The sequence below is a fragment of the Suncus etruscus genome, chromosome 7 (assembly GCF_024139225.1).
Source record: "Suncus etruscus isolate mSunEtr1 chromosome 7, mSunEtr1.pri.cur, whole genome shotgun sequence".
NCBI lineage: Eukaryota > Metazoa > Chordata > Mammalia > Eulipotyphla > Soricidae > Suncus > Suncus etruscus.
Window position 1 is genome coordinate 73,667,921 of NC_064854.1, and position 7,494 is coordinate 73,675,414.

Consider the following 7,494-nt stretch of genomic DNA (forward strand, 5'->3'; position numbering starts at 1 on the left):
CACATTTAGAAAGATTGCATAGATGTGTATTTGTGTTATGTATAATATGACATTTTATATATATGTATGCAGTCACACAATTTTCTACAGAAAATAGATATGTTTTTCCATAATCATAGTATTGCAGTTTTCTCAGAGAATCAGGCATAAAAGAGCAAAACATATTTAGATAAGAAAAGTTTTATCTTATATTTGAAATAAAAGCTTAAATACTTGGGAACATTTATAAAATAAAATATATTAAAAATTTAATTTGGGGGGTACACAGCTTATAGCCTGCAGAAGTTATTCTAGTCTTTGTATTCAGAAATTACTTCTGACATTATAGTTTATAAAATGGTCTACTCAATTAATTAATTTTGATTCTTTTAAATATATACATATATAGGGCTAAAATAATAGTGAAATGGTAGTAGGATAGCCCTGCCCATAGATAACCAGTTATAATCCCTGAGAATTCTTGTGATCATTCCAAATCTCTAGCAATTATCTCTGAGTGCAGAGATTGTATAAAGTAAGCCCTAGTGCTGCTGTGAAATCCCAAATTGCTAGTAATAATATTTATATAAATATTATATTTATTCAGACATAAGTTCTCATAACAATAGAACGCTGACTTTTATTTTATACCTGTCCATTTATATAAACATATGTACTACACATATTTATGCTTATATTTCAAATTAATGCAGCCTGCTAAGTGGTATACTTATTCATATGCATATAATTATTTTTATTTTGCTTATGAAGTAAAAATATTCAGTAGTACACTTTTTATTAGTTAAAATTAAATCTTGGTTAAGATGTCCAATTAACCCATCTAGGTAGTCTTTCTTATAACCTTACTCATTGTCTTTGTCTCTCATTTATTTTTCATTATCAATTATCTTTATTTTCTAGATGTAATAACAAAATAAAGTATATTTCCCATTATCAAAAACATATATAGCACTGTATGTTTTATTTTTTTATAATATCTTATGAATACAAAACATTCACAGATTTATACTAATGACAATCACAAACATTAATTTTTCATAAAATTCAGAGGGCTTAGGAATCCTATGTATAATAGTTCTTTATTGTTTAAAAAGTATAGAAACAACACTAGAAAACAGTACAGAAATTATTCATTTTTCCTCAACATTATGTTAAAATAGTTTTGAAATTTTAGTTTATGAAAATTGATATAATTTCTTATTAAATTGTTAGCAACTTATGACTAATCTTTTAAAACATAATTTAACTATCAGTAACAAAGCATATTTAAATAATATCAAATAGGTATAAATGTGTTCTTGTTTTCAATTCGTTAGTATTTAGAAATACATAGTCAATATACGATAAAAACAGTCAAAATTTTATCTCTTATTATTTTTAATCACAGATCTTGAATATTAATTTGCAAGTTAAATAAATTTATCTTTAACAATAAAATAATTGCCAGTTAAATTGCACATCAATTCCTTAAAAATAGATCAACTAATATATAGGCACATGCTTAGGAATATACAGATATTGATACCTATACAATCAAGAAAATTATAAAAATTCATGGCTTTTAAATATTTATTTTTTAAGAATCACTTTAAATTTATAGCTGTATATTAAGTACACTTTATAATGAATTACAATATTGAGAGTGTTTCATAAATATTAAATCTTGTTCTATTAATTTAATTTTAGGAACAAACCTGGCTGTTAACATGGGTTATAACTGGTTCTGTTCTCAGAAATAACTCCTAAAGTATTGATTCAAATAAGTAATTAACAGTTTTTTTTAATGTCTTGATGTCTTCTAATTGGGCAAATATGTTTTTTTGATTATTTATTCTGACTCTAACCACACTTTTTTGTTTGATTTTGAGGGCACATCTATTTGTGTTCAGAGATTACTCCTGTCTTTGCACTCTGAATTTGTTCTTAGCAGGATTGTGGAATCATATGTGATGCCAACAATACAACCACAGTCTGTCCCGAACTGAAGGCATACAAGACCCTACCACTATGCTATTGCTCAGGCTCTGAATATTTAAGAAAATTATTTTTTTCTGATGTGCATATTTCTTGATAAATAACAATGATCCTCTCAGTCTCATAACTTTTTTATATATTTTATTTAAACACCTTGATTATATGCATGATTGTGTCTGGGTTTTAGTCATGTAAAGAACACAACCCATCACCAGTGCAACATTCCCATCACCAATGTCCCAAATAACCCCACCCAACCCCCACCTGCACTCTAGACAGGCTTTCTATTTACTCATACATTTTCATTATTAGGATAGTTAAAAAATGTAGTTATTTCTCTAACTAAACTCATCCCTGTTTGTGATGAGCTTCATGAGGTGAGCTGTAATTTCCAGCCCTTCTCTCTTTTGTGCCTGAAAATTATTATTGCAAGAATGTCTTTTATTCTTTTTTAAAACCCATAGATGAGTAAGACCATTCTGCTTTTTTCTCTCTCTCTCTGATTATTTCACTCAGCATAATAGATTTTATGTACATCGATTAGAGAAAAATTTCATGACTTCATTTCTCCTGATAGCTTCATAATATTTCATTGTGTATATGTACCACAGTTTCATTAGCCATTGGTCTGTTGAAGGGCATCTTGGTTGTTTCCAGAGTGTTGCTATGGAAAATAGTGCTGCAATGAATAGAGGGGTAATGAAGGAAATTTTGTATTGTATTTTTGTGTTCCTAGGGTATATTTCTAGGAGTGGTATAGCTGGGTCATATGGGAGCTCAATTTCCAGTTTTTGGAGGAATCTCCATATTGCTTTCCATAAAAGTTGAACTAGATGGCATTCCCACCAGCAATGGATAAGAGTTCCTTTCTCTCTACATCCCCGCCAACACTGTTTGTTCTCATTCTTTGTGATGTGTGCCAATCTCTGTGGTGTAGGTGGTACTTCACAATTGTTTTGATTTGCATCTTCCTGATGACTAGTGATGTGGAGCATTCTTTCATGTGGCTTCTGGCCATTTGTCTGCGATCCCTCTAAAGGTACCCAATGACATTCTTCAAAGAAGTGGATCAGGCACTTTTGAAATACATTTAAAATAATAAACACCCTAGAATAGCTAAAGCAATCATTGGGGAAAAGAACATGGGAGGAATTACTTTCCCCAACTTTATACTTTATTACAAAGCAATAGTTATCAAAACAGCATGGTATTGGAATAAAGACAGGCCCCCAGATCAGTGGAATAGACTTGAATACTCAGAAAATGTTCCCCAGACACACAGTCACCTAATTTTTGATAAAGGAGCAAGAAATCCTAAATGGAGCAGGGAAAGCCTCTTCAATAAGTGGTGTTGGCACAACTGGCAAACCACTTGCAAAAAATTGAACTTAGACCCCCACTTAATATCATGTATGAAGGTCAAATCCAAATGGATTAAAGACCTCAGTATCAGACCCGAAACCATAAGATATATAGACCAATCTGTAGGCAAAATACTCCAGGACATTGAGACTACAGCTATATCCAAGGAGGAAACTGTACTCTCCAAGCAAGTGAAAGCTGAGATTAACAGCTGGGAATATGTTAAACTGAGAAACTTCTTCACCTCAAAGAAAATAGCTCCCAGTATACAATAGCCACCCACTGAGTGGGAGAAACTATTCACCCAATACCCATCAGATAAGGGGCTAATATCCAAAATATACAAGGCACTGACAGAAATTTACAAGAAGAAATAATCTATTTCTATCAAAAATGGGGAAAATTAATGGACAGAAACTTTGACAAAGTCTCATAACTTTTTTTTTGGGGGGTCTCACCCGGCAGTGCTCAGGAGTTACTCCTGGCTCCATGCTCAGAAGTCGCTCCTGGCGAGCACGGGGGACCATATGGGACGCTGGGATTCGAACCGATGACCTTTTGCATGAGAGGCAAACGCCTTACCTCCATGCTATCTCTCCGGCCCCAGTCTCATAACTTTTTAACTCTAAATTCCAAGTTCTCTTATATTTGTTGTCTTACCAACAAGCCCTGTATTTTAAGGTTGTTTGCTTAATGGATTGTCATCCAACTTTGACTTTGAGTCTATATTTCCTTTGACTGCTCAAATGTGTCTAATGTTAGATTCAAATTTCTAAACAACTTTTTATTCTGTGTCTATTATTTAATCCACTAATGTTGAGAGAGATGATTGTTATAAAATTTTGTTAAAATTTTGTATGTTTGTTTGGTTTGCCTTGCTTGTGGAATTCTCAGAAATGATGTCTTGATTGTTGTTTCTTCATAAATGTTTTCTCATTGGATCTCTGGATCCTCAAAGATTCCTATATTATTTCTTTTAAATTTATTCCAACATTCTTTTTTTTTAATTTTATTTAAACACATTGATTACATACATGATTGTGTTTGGGTTTCAGTCATGTAAAGAACACCACCCATCACCAGTGCAAAATTCCCATCACCAATGTCCCAAGTCTCCCTCCTCCCCACCCGACCTCCGCCTGTACTTTACACAGGCTCTCCACTTCTCTCATACAATCTCATTATTAGGATAGTTCAAAATGTAGTTATTTCTCTAAACTCATCACTATTTGTGGTGAGCTTCATGAGGTGAGCTGGAACTTCCAACTCTTTTCTCTTTTGTGTCTGACAATTATTATTGGAAAAATGTCTTTCATTTATCTTAAAACCCATAGATGAGTGAGACCATTCTGCATTTTTCTCTCTCTCTAACTTATTTCACTCAGCATAATAGATTCTGTGTACATCTATGTATAGGAAAATTTCATGACTTCATCTCTCCTGACAGCTGCATAATATTCCATTGTGTATATGTACCACAGTTTCTTTAGCTATTCATCTGTTGAAGGGTATCTTGACTGTTTCCAGAGTCTTGCTATGGTAAATAGTGCTGCAATAAATATAGGTGTAAGAAGGGGTTTTTGTATTGTATTTTTGTGTTCCTAAGGTATATTCCTAGGAGTGGTATAGCTGGATTGTATGGAAGCTCGATTTCCAGTTTTAGGAGGAATCTCCATATCGCTTTCCATAAAGGTTGAACAAGACGGCATTCCCACCAGTAGTGGATAAGAGTTCCTTTCTCTCCACATCCCCGCCAACACTGTTTATTCTCATTCTTTGTGATGTGTGCCATTCTCTGTGGTGTGAGGTGGTATTTCATTATTGTTTTGATTTGCATCTCCCTGATGATTAGTGATGTAGAGCATTTTTTCATGTGTCTTTTGGCCATTTGTATTTCTTCTTTGTCAAAGTGTCTGTTCATGTTTTCTCCCTTTTTTTGATGGGATTAGATGTATTTTTCTTGTAAAGTTCTGTCAGTGCCTTGTATATTTTGGAGATTAGCCCCTTATCTAATGGGTATTGGGTGAATAGTTTCTCCCACTCAGTGGGTGGCTCTTGTATCCTGGGCAGTATTTTCTTTGAGGTGCAGAAGCTTCTCAGCTTAATATATTCCCATTTGTTAATCTCTGCTTTCACTTGCTTGGAGAGAGCAGTTTCCTCCTTGAAGATGCCTGTAGTCTCAATGTCCTGGAGAGTTTTGCCTATGTGTTGTTCTATATACTTTATGGTTTTGGGTCTGATATCGAGGTCTTTAATTCATTTGGATTTTACCTTCGTATATGATGTTAGCTGGGGGTCTAAGTTCAATTTTTTGCAAGTGGCTACCCAGTTGTGCCAACACCACTTGTTGAAGAGGCTTTCCCTGCTCCATTTAGGATTTCCTGCTCCTTTATCAAAAATTAGGTGACTGTGTGTCTGGGGAACCTTTTCTGAGTATTCAAGCCTATTCCACTGATCTGAGGGACTGTCCTTATTCTAATACCATGCTGTTTTGATAACTATTGCTTTGTAGTAAAGTATAAAGTTGGGGAAAGTAATTCCTCTGATATTCTTTTACCCAATGATTGCTTTACCTATTCTAGGGTGTTTATTGGTCCAAACAAATTTCAAAAGTGCCTGCTCCACTTCTTTGAAGAATGTTATGGGTATCTTTAGAAGGATAGCATTAAATCTGTATAATACGTTGGGGAGTATTGCCATTTTGATGATGTTAATCCTGCCAATCCATGAGCATGGTTTGTGTTTCCAATTCCGCTTGTCCTCTCTTATTTCATGGAGCAGAGTTTTAGAGTTTTCTTTGTATAGGTCCTTCACATTTTTAGTCAAGTTGATTCTAAGATATTTGAGTTTGTGTGGCACTATTGTGTATGGGGTTGTTTCCTTAATGTCCATTTCTTCCTTCTTACTATTGGTGTAAAGGCCATTGATTTTTTTGTGTTAATTTTGTAGCCTGCCACCTTGCTATATGAGCCTATTGTTTCTAGAAGCTTTGTGGTAGACTCTTTAGGGTTTTCTAAGAAGAGTATCATGTCATCTGCAAACAGTGAGAGCTTGACTTCTTCCTTTCCTATCTGGATTACCTTGATATCTTTTTCTTGCCTAATCACTATAGCAAGTACTTCTAGTGCTATATTGAATAGGAGTGGTGAGAGAGGACAGCCTTGTCTTGTGCCAGAATTTTGAGGGATGTCTTTTAATTTTTCTCCATTGAGGATAATATTTGACACTGGCTTGTGGTAGATGGCCTTAACTCTATTGAGAAAGGTTCCTTCCATTCCCATCTTGCTGAGAGTTTTGATCAAGAATGGGTGTTGGACCTTGTCAAATGCTTTCTCTGCATCTATTGATATGATCATGTGGTTTTTATTTTTTTTTGTTGTTGATGTTGTGTATTCTGTTGATAGATTTACGGATGTTAAAACAACCTTCCATTCCTGGGAGAAAACCTATTGATCATAGTGGATGATCTTCTTAATGAGGCATTGAATCCTATTTTCCAGGATTTTGTTGAGGATCTTTGCATCTGCATTGATCAGCGATATTGGTCTGCAATTTTCTTTTTTGGTAGCATCTCTGTCTGGTTTAGGTATCAAGGTGATGTTGGCTTCATAAAAGCTATTTGGAAGTGTTTCTGTTTGTTCAATTTCATGAAAGAGACTTGCCAGTATTGGTAGTAGTTCCTCTTGGTAAGTTTGAAAGAATTCATTAGCGAATCTATCTGGGCCTGGGCTTTTGTTTTTGGGCAGATATTTGATTAACTTTTTAATATCATCAGTGGTGATGGGGGTGCTTAGATATGCTATGTCCTCTTCCTTTATCTGTGGAAGATTATAAGAGTCCAAGAATTTATCCATTTCTTCCAGGTTCTCATTTTTAGTGGGGTAGAATTTCTCAAAGTAGTTTCTGATTACCCTTTGAATCTCTGTCTACCAGTAGTGATCTCTCCTTTTTCATTCCTAATACGAGTTATCAAGTTTCTCTCACTTTCTTTGTTAGTTTTGCCAGTTGTCTATCAATTTTGTTTATTTTTTCAAGAACCAACTTCTGCTTTCATTGATCTTACGGATTGTTTTTTGGGTTTCCACTTCGTTGATTTCTGCTCTCAGCTTTGTTATTTCCTTCTGACTTTCTATTTTTGGGTCCTTTTGTTGAGAACTT